Source organism: Triturus cristatus, chromosome 9 (assembly GCF_964204655.1).
Source record: "Triturus cristatus chromosome 9, aTriCri1.1, whole genome shotgun sequence".
Classification (NCBI taxonomy): domain Eukaryota; kingdom Metazoa; phylum Chordata; class Amphibia; order Caudata; family Salamandridae; genus Triturus; species Triturus cristatus.
In genome coordinates, this window is record NC_140592.1 from 341,628,532 (window position 1) to 341,645,281 (window position 16,750).

At 52.2% G+C, this 16,750-nt stretch overlaps 1 protein-coding gene across 3 annotated transcripts in view; it reads right to left on the reverse strand.

Moving 5' to 3' along the window:
* The window catches only part of HYAL1 (hyaluronidase 1), a 368,981-nt gene that overhangs the window by 51,365 nt on the left and 300,866 nt on the right, over window positions 1–16,750 (reverse strand). Inside the window, exon 1 of one of the 3 annotated variants that reach the window (XM_085625100.1) lies at window positions 10,255–10,363. The exons of the other annotated variants lie outside the window; for them this stretch is intronic. The gene's annotated coding sequence lies outside the window, so the exon portion shown is untranslated. Of the gene's footprint in view, window positions 1–10,254; window positions 10,364–16,750 lie in introns of those variants that run through there. 3 annotated transcript variants of the gene reach the window in all.

The window sequence follows — 16,750 nt, forward strand, 5'->3', positions numbered from 1 at the left end:
CACTTTCCGCCCGTCCCATGAGGACCAGGCCGGGCCCCGTTATATATGTCATATGCAATATTTTTAGCTGCACTAGTCTCAACCTGGCCTGTGTAGCCACTACCCTCGGGGAGGAGACCGTCTCTTGCCAGTCCTCGTCGTCCAATTCTAATCCAGCACTGTTCCACTTACCCTTAAGGATCTGCAGTGGATCTTCCATATTGTTAATTAACTTCTTATAAATCAGGGAAATGGTCTTCTCTGGGACATGTCCATCTAGCACTCTGTCCTCCAGTGGGGAGGCCTCCGGTAGTTTCTCGCCCCTAGGAACATGCGTCACTAACGCGTGGCGGACCTGGAGATACCCATAGTATTCAGTGTCTGACATGCTATACTGTTTTTGAAGAGATGCGAACGGCAGGACCGTATCCTTCCCCCATACGTCTTTGACACGCGCTATCCCGATTAGGTCCCATTTATCGAAGCCCTTGGACCTCCAGAGGCTCCCCAGCTTCTCCGAGTTCAACAGAGGTGTGGCCCGCGTGAGCTTACCATCCCAACCCAAGTGTTTATTGACCGCATGCCATACCTGGACAGCATGTAGGGCCCGTCAACAGGAATCTACCGGGTCTAGCATACAATGCCCTGGTATAGTCTCCCCCCGGGAGCAGCCATTTGTCCATTGCGTATCCGGGGTCATCTGGGCTACAGTATATCCCGTGGTTGATCGCCGCGAGCTGCGATGCCCAATAGTACTTTTTAAGGTCTGGGAGACTAATACCCCCATCATACCAGTTCAAGGTCAGCTTTGAATGCGTGATCCGGGGCCTGCCGTCCCAGAGGAGCGTCCTCTGCAGTCCCTCGATTTCTTTAAAGTAAGACGGTGGGACCAGATCCATCGTGTTCTGGAGAGCATACAAGAACCGAGGGAGGGCCATCATCTTAAAGAGGACCGCCCGTCCCAACATGGAGAGAGGAAGGGACCTCCAGCGCACGACATCTGTTTTAAGCCGTTGCAGGGGTGGGACCAAATTATGAGTAAAGCGCATTGTCGCATCCAAGGTGACATAGATCCCAAGATATCGGAAGCCTTCCGGCGCAATTTTAATCGGGCAACTCAGCGGTATCACTGGCGGGTCCCCTGTCAGCACATAGAGTACTGACTTGGACCAATTAACCGTAAACCCCGAATACCTACCAAAAATAGCCAGCACGTCCAATAGATAGATCAGTGACGCCCTAGGAGTGGTGACATAGAGTAGGATGTCGTCCGCCTACAGGGAGATCTTGTCCTCCCACCCATTGGTCCATCTCAGTCCCCGGATTGATCTATCCTGTCTAATCCAGGCTGCCAATGGTTCGAGGGCCAACGCGAAGAGAAGCGGTAACAGGGGGCACCCCTGGCGAGTGCCCCTGCTTAACTGGAAGTCCCGGGACCCACGGTTGTTCACTATCACCCTGGCCATCGGGCCGGAGTAGAGGAGACGGATCCAGCCCAGGAATTCCGGACCAAATCCGAATTTACCCAGCACCGCAAACAGATAAGGCCACTCAACCATGTCAAATGCCATGGTGGCATCCAAAGAAACCAGAGCCGCCGGCTCCAGTATGGTGGACGTTCTGCCCAGTACTCCATGGAGGCGGCGCAGGTTGAGAGCTGTATTCCGGTGTGGCATGAAACCTGATTGGTTCGGGTGGACCAGCGTATTAATCACCTTAATCAGCCGTGTGGCCAACAGTTTTGCCAGGATTTTAGGTTCCGCGTTTAGGAGGGATATCGGTCTATACGCGGCGCGATGCGTCTTAGGTTTACCCTCCTTATGGATGACAAATATGTTAGCCACCCTCTGGTCGTATGGGAGGACTCCCCTCTCTTTACACTCCTCCAGCATCGCACGGATATGGGGGGCGAGCGCCTGGGCTTTCAGCTTGTAGAGTTCAATGGGGATACCATTCGGGCCCGTGGCCTTCCCGGATCGCACTCCTCTAATCGCCTGCGCCACCTCATCATCTGTTAGTGCAGACTCCATGTATGCCCCATTGTCAGCCGATAGTGCGGGAAGTCTTATGTCCCTTAACAACGCGCTGTTTTCGTCTTCCGAGTACCTCCCCGAGGCAGTATACACCGATTGGTAATAATCCGCAAATGCGTCTGCAATAGCCTGCGGCTCAGTAATAGGAGCCAAGTCGTCTCCCTGTATCTCGGGCACCAAACGTGACGCTCACTCCCTCCTATCAAGCCACGCTATCAACTTACCGGCCTTATCCCCCATCTCATACACTCTACTCTGAACCCCCCTCCATTGCGCACGAGCGCCCTCTTTGGCTATGCTATGGAACTCCTCCTGCCTCAGCTTCAGCAGGTGGAAACCCTCCGGGGTCTCCCCTTGGGCCACCTCCTCCTCCGACCGCAACACATCCTCTTCCGCTCTCACCAGATCCGCCTGTTTGGCCCTTTTGCTACCAGCGATCAACGAGACAACCTCTCCCCTTATGACTGTTTTATACGCTTCCCAAAGGGTCAGCGCTGAGTCAACCGAGACCCCATTTTCCCGAAAGTAATCATCTGTAGCTTTGATGGTGTGTGTGCGGATGCTCGGATCTCTCAGGTACCATGCGTTAATTGGGGCAATCTTGCCTACAATGGGGCGACCCAGTTCCATTCGGAGCCACACAGGGGAGTGATCGGAGATTCCCCGGCCCAGATGGCGGATCTCTTGGATAGCATGGGCCTGCGGTGCTGGGACTAAGATGTAATCAATGCGCGACAGACTGTGATGCGCGGCCGAAATATGGGTATACTGCGCCCTGTCGGGGCTAAGAGTCCGCCACCAACCCCATCGTATCTAGAAAATGCGACAGCCACATCTGGGAGGGTCGCAATTCTCGCGGCGGACGCCTATCCAGTTCCCCGTCTACCACTGCGTTAAAATCACCCCCCAATACTAGGATACCCAGCGCAAATGTTTAAAAAAATGGAGCCCAGGTCGTTGAAAGTGTCCGCTTGCAAACCGGGTGGGACATATACAGAGACAAATGTGGCTGTCTTCCCCTCCCATAGGCCCGATATCCCGACATACCGACCACGGGCATCAGTCCACGAGGCTTGTATCGTGAAAGGGAACGAGTTTTTGACCATAATACCCACCCCTCTGGACCCGGACATGAATCCCGAGTGCGCCACCAGTCTATACCCTCTCCTGTGTAAGGCCAAGCATTTATTCCCCACTAGATGAGTTTCTTGTAGGAGGACTACATCCGGGGCATGCCTCCTGACGAATTGGCTAACCATACCCCGTTTTAGTTTATCTCCCAGCCCATTAACGTTCCAACTGAGGACTTTGACCCCCAGCCCCCTTTCGTTACTCCCCGCCATATCGTTTCGGAATTCGCTCCCGCTCTGCTAGCCACTCTGACATCGTCGACAAACACATTACAATAACTAAGTCAACTGTAGTACAATACGCATGCTTCCCCCAACTCCCCCCCACCCTGCACCCCTACTGATTGGGTCCACCCATAACAAACTGGCAGAGTGCCTGTCGCCCTATACCCTCTCTCTAACGATAACTAAATGTAGTACCGTGGAGGCAGCCCAGCCACCACCCCCAGGACCAAGGTTTCTAAGGTAAATGTCCCATAGTGTCTCTTGGCAGTTCGTTGCTGCTATGTCCTAATCCTACCGACCGTGCCCCCCGTCTGGGGTCCAGGACCCCCATTACATTGTCAACTGGGCCGCTCTCCAGTTTCAGGCCTGCTCCTGCATCGCCTCCTCCTCGCCCACGCGGCGCCCTCCAGCTCCATGAGCGCGCCAGCTGTCTATCCAGTCCGCGGCCATTTCAGGGGTGTCGAAAAACCAGGCCTTCCCCTCGTATTCAACTCGCAGACGCGCCGGGAACATCATGGCATATTTAATCCCTTTGTCCCTGAGCTGCTTCTTGACTGCCAGGAAAGTCTTACGTTGTTTCTGCACCAGCTGGGTGAAGTCTGGGAAAAAGGAGACGGTGGCGTTCTCGTACCTCAGCGGAGCCGACGCGCGGGCCGACTGCAGGATAGCGTCTCTGTCTCTGTAGTTAAGAACGCTTGCTATCAAGGGACGTGGGGGCGCTCCGGGTTTGGGTCTCCCACCCGGGACTCTATGCGCCCGTACTATGGTGAAGAATTTTCCCAGGCCCTTCGGCTTAAGGTGGTTTAGAATCAAGTCCTCCACAAAGAGGTCCGGTGCGGGCCCCTCTGACTTTTCGGGCACTCCCAGGATGCGGACGTTGTTCCGCCTGGACCACCCTTCATACTCATCCAGCTTACGTTCGGCGAGTTCGCTGAAGCCCCTGAGGTCCCGAACCTCTCGTTGGAGTTGCGACACATCGTCTGACAGGCCGGTCGTTACGAGTTCCAGAGATTTGACCTTCTCATTCACTTTAGTGAGGTCTGTCCGAATGAGGTTAACTTCTATGGAGACCGTGTCCAGCTTGTGTTCCAGGGATTCCAGCTGTTGCCCGAGGGAGGACCTGACCCCACCTCTCGCGGCCATTACATCTTGCAGAGTCAGCTCCGGAGAGGGGCCCAGAGAGTGCCCCCCCGCCCTCGGCGCCTGCCACTGGTCCGCCGGCAGGTCTCTCAGCTGCGTATATCTGTCCAACTTATTAGTCTGCACCTGCCTGGTCCCCTTGCCGACTCTAGGCAGGGACTTCTCGGCCTCCGCCTTACTCCCCATGCCTCCGGCGCGGCTCCGCCGCAGTCAGCCGGGGCCGGATCACTCTGCGTCGCGACCGGGCGGTCCGGCCTCAGCTACGCCCTCCCCCAGGGCCTCGGTATCAAGGTTGCCGATGCGCCGCTCAGAGCACGCCTCTGGCTCCAGGAGGGCACCCCCGGGGCGCCAGCAACGCGGCGCGCCAACCGTGCCAGCTTCTCTGCGCACCCCCGGCACCTCTCACCACTACCGCCGCTGCCCGGGGTATCCCCTCCGGTGGCCCCCCTGCGACCGGCGATCTCCGGCCCGATTCTCCGGCTGTGCTCACCGCCTCCAGCGCCTGCACTGCCAATCAACCCTCACTGTGGACCCCCCGGCCGGCGCAAGCTCCCAGCAACCGACAGTCGAGGGGGGACGGGCCTCCGGCAGCTACACGGGTCAGGCCCCCGGAGTGTGGAGAGTTAATGTCCTATTACTTACCGGTAATCTTCATTACTCCAGGTCCCGTAGTCCTCGACACCTTCATTACAAATGAGATTTACTATCTCACCGACAGAAAAAAAGGACGAAGGAATGCTGGACCTACCCTCTCCCTCCCACTGGGAGTACATAAGGCGTACCGGTCCCAGCATTCCTCCTGAAATACCAAGCCACAATGAAGGCCGGCAGACAGGGAGGGAAGTCATGAAGGTGTCGAGGACGACGGGACCCAGAGTAATGAAGATTACCGGTAAGTAATAGGACATTACCCCCAGGTCCCTACGTCCTCAACACCTTCATTACAAATGAGAAATACCAAAGCAGACACCGGCATTCATTCCAGAAAACACAACAAACCGCCAGGACAGAAAAACAAACCCAGAGATTTATTGGAGACAAAAAAGAAAAAAACATCAGGAGGGAACAGAGCTCAACACCCCCAACCCAAAACTTCCATCATCCCCCAACAGATTGAGGAGCCGACAATGCCTGACGAAAGTGTCAAAAGAGGCCCAGGTGGCAGCTCTACAAGTCTCAGAGAGAGGAACACCCTGAACCTCCGCCCAAGAGGCAGCCACCCCCCTCGTAGAACGACCCTGAACCCTCAAAGGAGGAGGTGACCCAGACAGAGAGTAGGCCAAAGAAATGACTTGCTTCAGCCAACGCCCGATCGACACAGAAGAAGCCTTACCCCCACGTGAAGCAGCCCCAAAGGAGACAAAAAGGGAGTCCGACTTGCGAAACACCGCCGTGCAATCAAGATAAACGTGCAAAGCCCGGCACACATCCAACAAGGACCACCGGAGACCACCAGGAGAATCCAAAACAGAGCCTAAGGCAGGCAGGACCAACTCCTGGCACCTGTGAAATTGTGAATAAACCTTCGGCACAAAAGAAGAATCAGGGCGAAGCACCACCCCACTCTCCGTGAAGGACAAGAAAGGTCCACGCGCCATCAAGGCCCCCAACTCCCCAAGACGACGAGCAGAGGTGACAGCCACCAGAAAACCCACTTTGAGAGGAAGAAACCTCAAATCCACCTCAGCGAAAGGCTCAAAAGGCGCACCGATCAAAACCCGAAGAACTAAGGGCAAATCCCACAGGGGAAAGGAAGGGCGAGGCACAGGACGATAAATAGAAAAACTGCGTAGCAGACGAGAAACCAAGTCCTCAACAGCCGAAAGATTCCCCCACGGGGAACGAAACGCCCTAACCGCGGCCCACTGGGCACGTAGAGTGGACACAGCCAAACCCTTCTCGAAACCCTCCCCCAAAAACTGAAGCACAACCTGCAAGGAACAGTACAAAGGGGACAGGCACAACGCCGAACACCAACGACCCAAATTACCCCAATGGCGAACATAAGATTAGAGGGTAGAAGGCCGCCAGGAACGCTGAAGGGCCACCACTAAATGTTCCGGGAAACCGCGCCGCCTCCAACCTGGCCTCACAACCTCCACACCGACAGCCGCAACCGGAGAAGAGACAGGGGCGGGGAAGACCTCTGAGGAGACGGGGACAGGGAAAGAAACCAGGGACCCCTCACTGCCAAAAGACGAACCGTCGGAAACCAGGACCTCCGAGGCCAAAACGGCAGGACCACCACCACCTCCCGATCCTCCTGACACACACGGGCCAGAAATCAGGGAGCCAGAGGAGGAAAGGCATAGAGGAGATGGGATGGCCAAGGAATCGACAGGGCGTCCACCCCCCAGCAACCCTCCTGCAGAAACCGGGAGCAGAAGCGAGGAAGCTGTGCATTGTGCCGGGAGGCAAAGAGGTCCAGAAAGGGAAGCCTAAACCTCCCGCACACAAGCCGAAACGCAACCGGGGTGAGAGACAATCCCAGAGAATCCGGAAAGCAACGCCTCAGGACATCCGCCACACAGTTGTCCACTCCCCGAATATGAACCGCTGTCAGAGACAGCAGAAGGCCCTCTGCCCAACAAAACAGGGGAACAACCACTGCATTTAAAGAGGCCGAACGAACCCCCCCCCCCCCCTTGATGATTGAGATTAGCCACCGTCACCATATTGTCGGACCGAACCAACACGTTCCGACCGAGAAAAAGACCCCGAAAACCCATCACAGCTCAGGACACAGCCATCAGCTCTCGCCAGTTGGACGACCGGCGGCTCTACAGGAGGGACCAACGACCCTGAAGGGATTGAGACCCCAAGGTCGCACCCCACCCCAAGGAGCTGGCATCCGTCGTCAAGACTGTTGAAGGGGAAGACTGCAGAGGCAGATCCAGCGACAGATGGCCCCTCACCGACCACCACAGAAGAACCGGGAGGACCACAGGAGACACCGGAACAAGAACTTCCAAATCGCGGTACAGGGGATTCCAGAGAGACAGGAGGTACACCCAAAGGGGACGCAGATGAAAACGCGCCCAGGCCACCCTAAAAACAGTCGCCGCCATCAGACCCATAAGACGCAACCAAAGGTGCACCGGAAAGGCACCCCCCACCCTGAAACGCCGAGCAAGGGACACCAATGTCACAACCCGAGGTTCGGGGAGGAACACCCGGTTCAGATCCAAACGTAAGCGGGCCCCAATGAAAACCATGTCCTGAGACGGCATCAGCTGACACTTGGGGAAGTTGATCAGGAAACCATGGGCTTGCAACGCCGAACACACCACCTCCCGGGCCTCCAAAAACAGGACCCGAGAGGGAGCATGGACCAACCAGTCGTCCATTTACGGGTACACCATCACCCCTCGGAGATGAAGCTACGCGACCAAAGGAGCCACCACCTTCGTAAAGACTCTCGACGCCGACCGAAGACCGAAGGGCAACACCATGAACTGATAATGACGCCCCAGAACACAAAACCGCAGAAACCGGCGGGACCGCGGATGGATCGGAACATGGTAAGAAGCATCCTGAAGATCCAGGGTACACATGAAGAGACCCGGAAGCACCAAAGGAATCACCCTTTGCAAACTTGGCCACCAATTCCCCCCCAAACAACATAGTACCCTGGAAAGGCAAACGCAAAGTGCACGCCTCCTACGCAGAGTCAGTCTTCCAGTCTTTAAGGACAAGACTGCGACGAGCCGCCACACAAGCCCCGCCGGACAGTGCAGAAACACGCACCACGTCAAAGGAGACATCGGACAGGAGCTCCACTGGGTGCTCGATCTGCTCAAGGAAACCGGAACAGTCTGTGGCATTGTCCATCGATTGATAGAGCGTCTTCAGGTCAGACAGCAGAGACTGAGAAACATATGTCCCCTAGACGCCAGCCCGCAAGGCCAGGTGGGAACCAGAATAAACCTTCCTGAGCGCAACATCCGCCTTCTTATCCACAGGATCCTCCAGCACGCCGTCCTCAGCCAGGGTGGCAGCACTCTGAAATTGACGTAACAAAGGCCCCCTAGAGGTACTCGGAGCGTTCTCATAAGGGAACCCCATGTTCTCCTTAACATGCTGCAGAACACCCAGCAAAGCGTCCTGGTCCACATATTTGCCCTTTAAATCACCGTCCCCCAACCAAGCAGACTCATCGCCAGAAGAGTCGGATGAAACCGCAGCAGGGCACCTGCGACGGGTCCCAACATCACCCATCTCAGTCAAAGCCTCACGTATTAAGCGCTTAATACGCGCATCTCCACCACCATCACGGCGTCGAGACCTGGCAGGGGAAGGAGACCTGGATGCAGCAGACGAAGAAGAAGAAGAGGAAGACCTCTCCCGATGATGCCTTTTCCTCGAACGTTTCCCCATGGCAGCAGATACAAGAAGCACAGCCAAAAACAAAGAAACCCCACAGTACAAAACCGCTATGCGGTACTCACCCCACCGGCCCGTTCATAACGAGCAGCCCACAGCCGTGAACATCGAGGCGCCAGACTCCCGTCCCGCCGACAAAACCGGAAGTCAGGCAGGCCGAAAACCGGAAGGGGAAGGAAGCTACAGGCATTCCGGGAGCAGCACACCGGCCGCGCCCCTTAGCAAGCCCGGCAGGCCAGGAGGGGCAGCCATCGGGCTAGAGGAAAGCCAACGCGGTATCCCCACCGCCGCGTGGCAGAAACAACCAAGGAGAAGCCCGCGCCACTCCCCCCAAGCCCGGCAGGGAGGAAGAGGCCTCTGACGAAGGACCGACCAGCAGCCTCCGCGTAAGTAACCAGCAAAAGGCAGGAGCGCCCCCACTCCTGCCACGTCCATACCACTGTCAGTATGACAGAAAAAAAAAAAGAACAGGAGGAATGCTGGGACCGGTACACCTTATGTACTCCCAGTGGGAGGGGGAGGGTAGGTCCAGCATTCCTTTGTCCTTTTTTTCTGTCGGTGAGATAGTAAATCTGATTTGTAATGAAGGTGTCGAGGACGTAGGGACCTGGGGGTAATGTGCCAGCTTCAAAGAGCGTGTACCATGCAGATCACAGAACTGAGTGAACTATCAATAGCACTATAAAAAGTATACATGATTTTTCCACATTTGTCTAATTACTTTTTGAATGCAAATAACAATAAAGCATACTTGCAAACTGTGACTACTTGCCTGCCTTTCTCAGTATTTCACTTAAAAACGATATGATTGCATTAATGGGCGTACGGTCTCATGCAACGGACGATTTCTATAGGGTCACTGGAAAGTCCACAAGGTTGTCCTTGTCCCCCCCAGAAATGCAGTGTCTCCTACGCCCCTGATGGACAGTTCTGGATTTTACCAAACAGCGTTGTCCAAGTTCGGACGCCGACTCTCAAACACATGAAGGGAAGAGCCCAAACAAGTACCCGAACGTGCTGTTGATTGGACAGGCAGGACCGCAAAACGTTTGACGCTTGTTATAAGGTCACTTGGTAGCTATGACTAAACATGTCAGAGTTTCTTAGCCCTTTTAGCAGGTAGAAGACTATTCCGTGGTGCCCGGACTCACACTTAAAAGAATAATAATAATGAAATCAAACAGACAAAGCAAAGTATACAGAAACAAACAGACCTTGGCTACAGTAAGTAACCCACAACAAAAAATTCTTCCCAAAACGCCCTGCATTTTGCACGGGGAAACCTAATTAATATAACACATACGTTCCACAATTCACCAATCGAGGTGCCCCATATATCCGTTGGAAAAAAGAGAGGTGCTTACCAACAGCGACCTGAACGAAAGAACACTGATCTTATGATGATACGTGTAGGAAATCACTCCTTTCCTGTCTGTGCTATTCTTCTGCCCCGCCCCTTGGTAGAATGTCCAATCCGAAATCAAGCGTAGGCCGAGGCCCCGCCCCTTTGCCGCACAGACGAAGTTGCCGTGGGTTTTGTTTTAAGTAAAAGAGGCTGGCTACAGCACAAATATAGACAGCACGAGAACACGCCCACTCGGGCACCGGATGCTTCTGAGAAATGACATGGAAACTAGAAAACAATAATGATAAATAAATCGCTGAGTACTGGGGGCACGAGGCTTCCCGTCCATTTTTTCCCTTTACTGTTATCAGATACTTTAACCCAATTGGCTCTAATGAAGCAAAGCAATACCAGACATACAGACTTCTTTCTGTATTAACGTTGCAGGTGGTTTGCAATTTACTGGGAAAAGTCACTTTACGGTGGGGTTTGATAATCAAAGAGAGAAGCTGGTGCCTGTCCGATGCAACACCTGGCTCTATCACCAGATTCTCTTTGCTTATGCTCTCTATGCGGGGGGGGCAATGGAAACATGAGGCGTTTTCCGCATAAATATGGAATTCTATGTCAGGACAGGAGGCTCCGATTATGCTTTCTCATTTCTTTACTAGAAATGCTCAGCAGCCAATAAAAACACAGTAGATGAAGAGAAAAACTACAATACCCATAAATACAAGGGTATCACGTGAACAACCATAGAGACCATAGTATAAAAGGTCATGTAGAAAGTACAACATCCTCTTTCTTTGCTGCTCCGCAGCCAGTTAAGTGTTTATTTCTTTCTTCATTAATACGCTTGTGTTACTGTTGCAATTTTGGTGCATGCTTTATTGTTTTGCGAGCGTCTCATTCTCCGCGTGTTTCACGCTGTTGTGTATCCGGTTTCCATGGTTGCCTTTCCCGTAGCGAGTTTTGTTCTCTGCTCGTTACGGGAAGCGTGAGGTTTGCCACCTTCCCTGAGAACGGGCGCTTCGCGCCCGCGTCTCTTTATTTTATTTGTGGAGAGGGAGACAGGGGCTGGGAGGCTCGCGCTTTGCTTGCGAGTGCTCCGTGTGCAAGAATACCGGGCGGCCGTTACCGCGCATGTGCGGCGGCCATTTTGAATCGAAAACAAGCGATTTCTCGTGTCAGAACGGTCGCATCAGCGTCCAGTGCCCACAGCCTGTGTATTTCGCCCCTACATACGCCCATTAGCAAATTTATATCTTTTGGGCTGTAAAATTGATCATAGGCTTTGCCTAGAGTGACAGTTTTTTTCAGTCAGCAAGCCCTCCCTCCACATTTAATTTTTTTACAGAGTGCTCAGATTATCTAATCAGCACTGTTGGGTTGCTGTGGGTTTTTTTCACTCCCCCTGCATTGTGCCTTTGGCCATTGTTGATTATTGTCATCTCTGTGGGCATTGTACTTTGCTACACTTTTGTGTCATAATGGAGGATTACTATGAGGATGACTATTACTATGATGAGGATCCTTCTGGCTCTTTGGAGCACGATTTGGTGGAGGCTTTGGATCAGGGAGTACAGCAGTCCGTTAATAAGGCGCTTGTTCGAGCTATTAACCCCTTAAAGCGTCATTTATCTTTCTACGCACGACAACAGGGCTGGTTGCCGGCTGCTCGTGCGTCTAAATCTCCTGTAAACCCACACAAGTCTGATTTTCAAAGGTTGGCCAAAACTCTGTCTTCGGACACGGCTACTACTAAAGGGTCGGCTGGGACCTCGTTTTCAACCTTCCCGGATACGGATGCTGACGAAGCTCATTTCTCCACTTCTTCTGAGCTTGAGCCTCCTCCACGGAAAAAGGCTCATAAGGAGCACTTCGTGGACGCCCCCTCTCATCCCCCTATTCTCACTTTTGATCCCTCTGATATTGTGCATCCACATTCTTCTTCTTGGTTGCCTTCTCCAGCAGTGGCGGAATATGTGCAGGCTCATATTCGCCAATCTTTTGAAAAGGATGTCAGGGCCCGCCTGAGATCCGAGTGTCCACGTCCTGATTTGGCGGACCATTTGGCCGAAACCCCGGAGGTGGATCCTACTATGGTCACATATCTTAAAAAGTACGCCAGAGACCCCAAGAAGGGTCTTGACAGGTCTTGGCGTTCCTGCCAAGATAAATTGTTGGACTTATTGGGCCCGCTCACTAAAATTTTAGATCTGGGCGTTCTTGCCAAAGAGTCTTCAGCTCTTGTTAATCCGGATGAACTCATTGAATGGTCCCAGAGGGCCATTTGCCAGTTGGGCAATGCCAATTGCGCGATTTCTTGTGAGCGACGTCGCTCCATTCTTCTCCGACTCGATCCTAAGCTGGCGGAGCTCTCATCTTCAGAGTCCGGCCCCTTGGCTCATGGACTCTTATTTGGTCAGCCGTTCCTGAAGGAGCTTACCCATTTTGTGGCCACTTTCAGTGGCCTTGACAAGGCCCAAGCCTCGCTGCGGCGGGCTTTTCGGCCGGTTTTTGCCAAGGCCGGACGTCTTAGGGGACGCTCATTCGGCCGTGGATCTCAGCAGAATTCCCAGAGAGGATTCCAGTCCCACAGAGGGGGTGGTCAGGACTCCGGCTTCACCACCCGTTCCAGTTTCTATCCCTCTCGAAAAGGGAAAGGACAATTCCGGAAAGGTCGCTTCGGTGCACACCAAGGAGGTCACCAAGACTCCAACACTTCAGGTGAGGTTGATTCCAGCTTCCGAGGTGGTTTTGGGGGGCAGGATCCAATTTTTTCTCCACAATTGGCATTTAATCTCCAACGATGCTTGGGTGATGGACACGGTTCAAGGTTACAAGATAGAGTTTTACCAGCCCAAGCCTCAAACCCTCCTTCCAACCCTGTTGTTTTTCTCTCTTAAGGATCGGGAGATCATTTCAGCAGAAATAGACTCTCTTCTTGCAAAAGGGGCTATTCTTCGAACTATCCGTCATCCAAGAGGTTTTGTGAGCACGGTGTTTCTGGTGCAGAAACGAGGGGGCGGATCCCGTTTGGTCCTCAATCTAAAGGAGTTCAACGGAGGGGTAGTTTACCGCCATTTCAAGATGGAGGGGATCCATTTGTTGCGAGATCTTCTCCGAGAGGGGGATTGGATGGTTCGCCTAGATCTCAAGGATGCCTATTTGTCGATTCCCATCTTCAGCCCACATTGTCGGTTTCTCCAGTTCCAATGGCAAGGGGACTGGTTCGAATACAAGGTTCTCCCGTTCGGTCTCTCGTCAGCTCCCTGGTGCTTCACAAAGCTTCTGATGCCCGTGGTGGAATGCTTACGCGCTCGGGGTCTCCGCATGATTATTTACTTGGACGACATTCTGATCATGACAGATTGTCCACGCAAATTGATTTCACATCTGGAATGGACGATCGACCTTTTACAATCTCTGGGATTTCTAGTGAATCCTCAGAAATCTGTTCTCATCCCATCTCAGGTGATAGACTTTCTAGGATTCCAAGTCAACTCTCTCACCTGTCAGCTTCTTTTACCCAATCAAAAGATTCGCTACATCAAAAGGGAGTTGGTTTTGATTATCTCCAAACAGATTGCATCGTTGAGATCTATAGCTCGTGTAGTCGGTCTTTTGTCGTCTTCAATTCAGGCGATTTTTCCGGGTCCTCTGCATTACAGGGCATTACAACGGTTGAAGATCCGTCATCTCCAGAACGGCCTTCGCTATTCCGATCAGATTCCTCTTTCAGAGGAGGCGAGGTGCGAGATGCAGTGGTGGTTGGACCACATGGAGGCCTGGAATGGGCGAGCCCTGTTCGGTTCTTCCCCGGAGATGGTGATAGAGTCCGATGCCAGCCTGTGGGGCTGGGGAGCCCGGTGCGGTCCAACATCAACGGGGGTCGGTGGTCCCCTCACGAGTTGTCTCTCCACATCAATTGTCTGGAACTCCTGGCGGGGTCCTTTGCGATCCGTTGCTTCACTCCCCTTCGGTTCAACTGTTGCATTCTTCTCCGCATGGACAATGTGTCCGCGGTTCGTTATGTCAACAAGTTGGGTGGCACGAGATCCAAGATATTAGCGGAGATCGCCAAAGATTTTTGGCACTTTTGTCTACAGAAAAAGATCACTGTTATTGCCGAGTATCTTCCCGGTCGCAACAATCAGTTTGCGGATTGGCATTCGCATCACCTTCGGGATTTCAGCGATTGGAGGCTTCATCCTCGCATTTTCCGCTCTCTCTGTCGGGTTTGGGGCCAGTGTCACATCGACCTGTTTGCTTCTCGCCTCAACACTCAGCTTCCTCGGTTCTTCAGCTGGAGGCCGGATCCGGAAGCCCTGGCCACGGACGCATTTCTCCAAATCTGACCTCCCCTTCTGTGCTACGCCTTTCCCCCGTTCATGATGTTTCCGAGAGTCCTGGCTTGCACAAAGCGCTATCAGTCGGAGCTGATTCTGATTGCTCCTGTGTGGAGGGCGCAGGCTTGGTTCCCAGTTCTCCTGGAAATGTGTTGTGCAGTGCCGCTCCTTCTTCTCCAGAAGTGGAATCTCTTGCTGGACCCTCTCGGCAATCCGCATCCCCTGATCCAGTCAGGCTCTCTCCGTCTTCTGGCATGGCGACTTGCAGGGACCGTTGGACGGTCCCTGGCCTTTCAGGAGATGCTTGCAAGTTTATCAGTGGATCTTGGGCACCCAACACTCACAAATGCTACTCAGGTTCTTGGAAACGATGGTGTGATTGGTGTGTTCAACGGGAAGCTGATCCCGCTGCAGCGGATGTATCTCTAATTATTAACTTTTTAGCGTTTCTTGCTTCCTCCGGTTTGGCTTATCGGACGGTTAATAATTTCCGTTCTGCCATTTCGGCAGGCCATGTTCCTATTGATGGCAAACCCGCGGGTGAACACCCTTTGATTACTAAATTGCTTAAGGGTATACGTCTGGCGACTCCTCCATGTCCTAAATACGCGTCTTTATGGGATGTATCCGTTGTCTTGAAGTTTTTGGAAGCCTGGCCTTCCAATTCCTTGGTCTCCCGCAAACAATTGTCAGCCAAACTGACCATGTTGTTATGTCTAGTTTCTTGCAGGCGGGTGTCTGATGTTCGTGCATTGGACTTGGCAGGTCGCAGTTTTACCCCTGAAGGTGTCACTTTTCGTCTTTCCCAACGTACCAAAACAAATACTTCCTCGATTACCTATCCTTCTTTTCCTAACCATCCCAACCTTTGTGTTGTCCAATGCGTCAAGGATTATGAGGTATGCACTGCTCCTTTACGTTCAGATATGCAGGGTCAACTGTTGATTGCTTTGCAGAAGCCTTTTCGCCCTGTTACCCCAGCTACTTTAGCTCGTTGGGTTCGATGGCTCATGTCTGAGGCCGGCATTGATGTTTCCATTTTTGGTGTCATTCGGCACGTGGGGCTATGGCTTCTAAGGCATTCTCGATGGGTGTTACTTTGTGTGACACTATGAAGGCCGCAGATTAGTCTTCTGATTCTATGTTTAAAACCATCTATTACAAGCCAATTGATCATATTGCTTCAGTGGTGGTGGATAAGCTTTGAACAAGCATAATCGGAGCCTCCTGTCCCGACATAGAATTCAAAATTTGCGAACATACGTGACAAGAATTTTCAATTCTATTAAGGACAAGGAGGCGAGGATTATCCCACCCATTGTTATTGTTCTGTACATATTTTGCATTTTATACTGTTGCTTTTGAATATGCATTATATTTCGTATAATTCATTGTTTCTCTAATCCCCCCCATTGTGTTTTTATACTATATATATTGGATGTGTGTTACGGCAGTCTGTCTCTTTTCAGGTTCTGACCCGAAGTAACGGTGTTACTGTTCCATCTGGTTTATCCTGCATCCGATGTTCTTCTGTTTCCGAGGTCCTGCGGCCTTCCAGTGCTGTGTTCTTCAATATGGACTTCCGCTGTTGCTGATGGTCTTTTATCCCTGATGGTCATCGTTGTTCTTGGACTTATTATTTTTTATTTGAACTGTTCTCCTCAACAAAGAAAGAGGATGTTGCACTTTCTACATGACCTTTTATACTATGGTCTCTATGGTTGTTCACGTGATACCCTTGTGTTTATGGGTATTGTAGTTTTTCTCTTCATCTACTGTGCTTTTATTGGCTGCTGAGCATTTCTAGTAAAGAAATGAGAAAGCATAATCCTCGCCTCCTTGTCCTTAATAAAATTGAAAATTCTTGTCACGTATGTTCGCAAATTTTGAATTGCTACATACTCCATCATCTGCTGCATAATCTGCTGATTATAACAAAACAAAAAAAAAAGAATTCTAGCGCAATTGGATCAAAAGTTACTTAAAACGAGGCTACCCATATTGTCATGAAGTGGAAGGCCCTTCTTAAAAGTTGATGGGCCATCTTTCTGTTGCTTCTTGCAGCACTTGGGTATGAATTAGGTGAAACCTTTGCCCAGACAATGCTAGCATATGTAATAAGCATTTACAATGCAATAAGTCTCGCAATAGCGAGATTTTGAG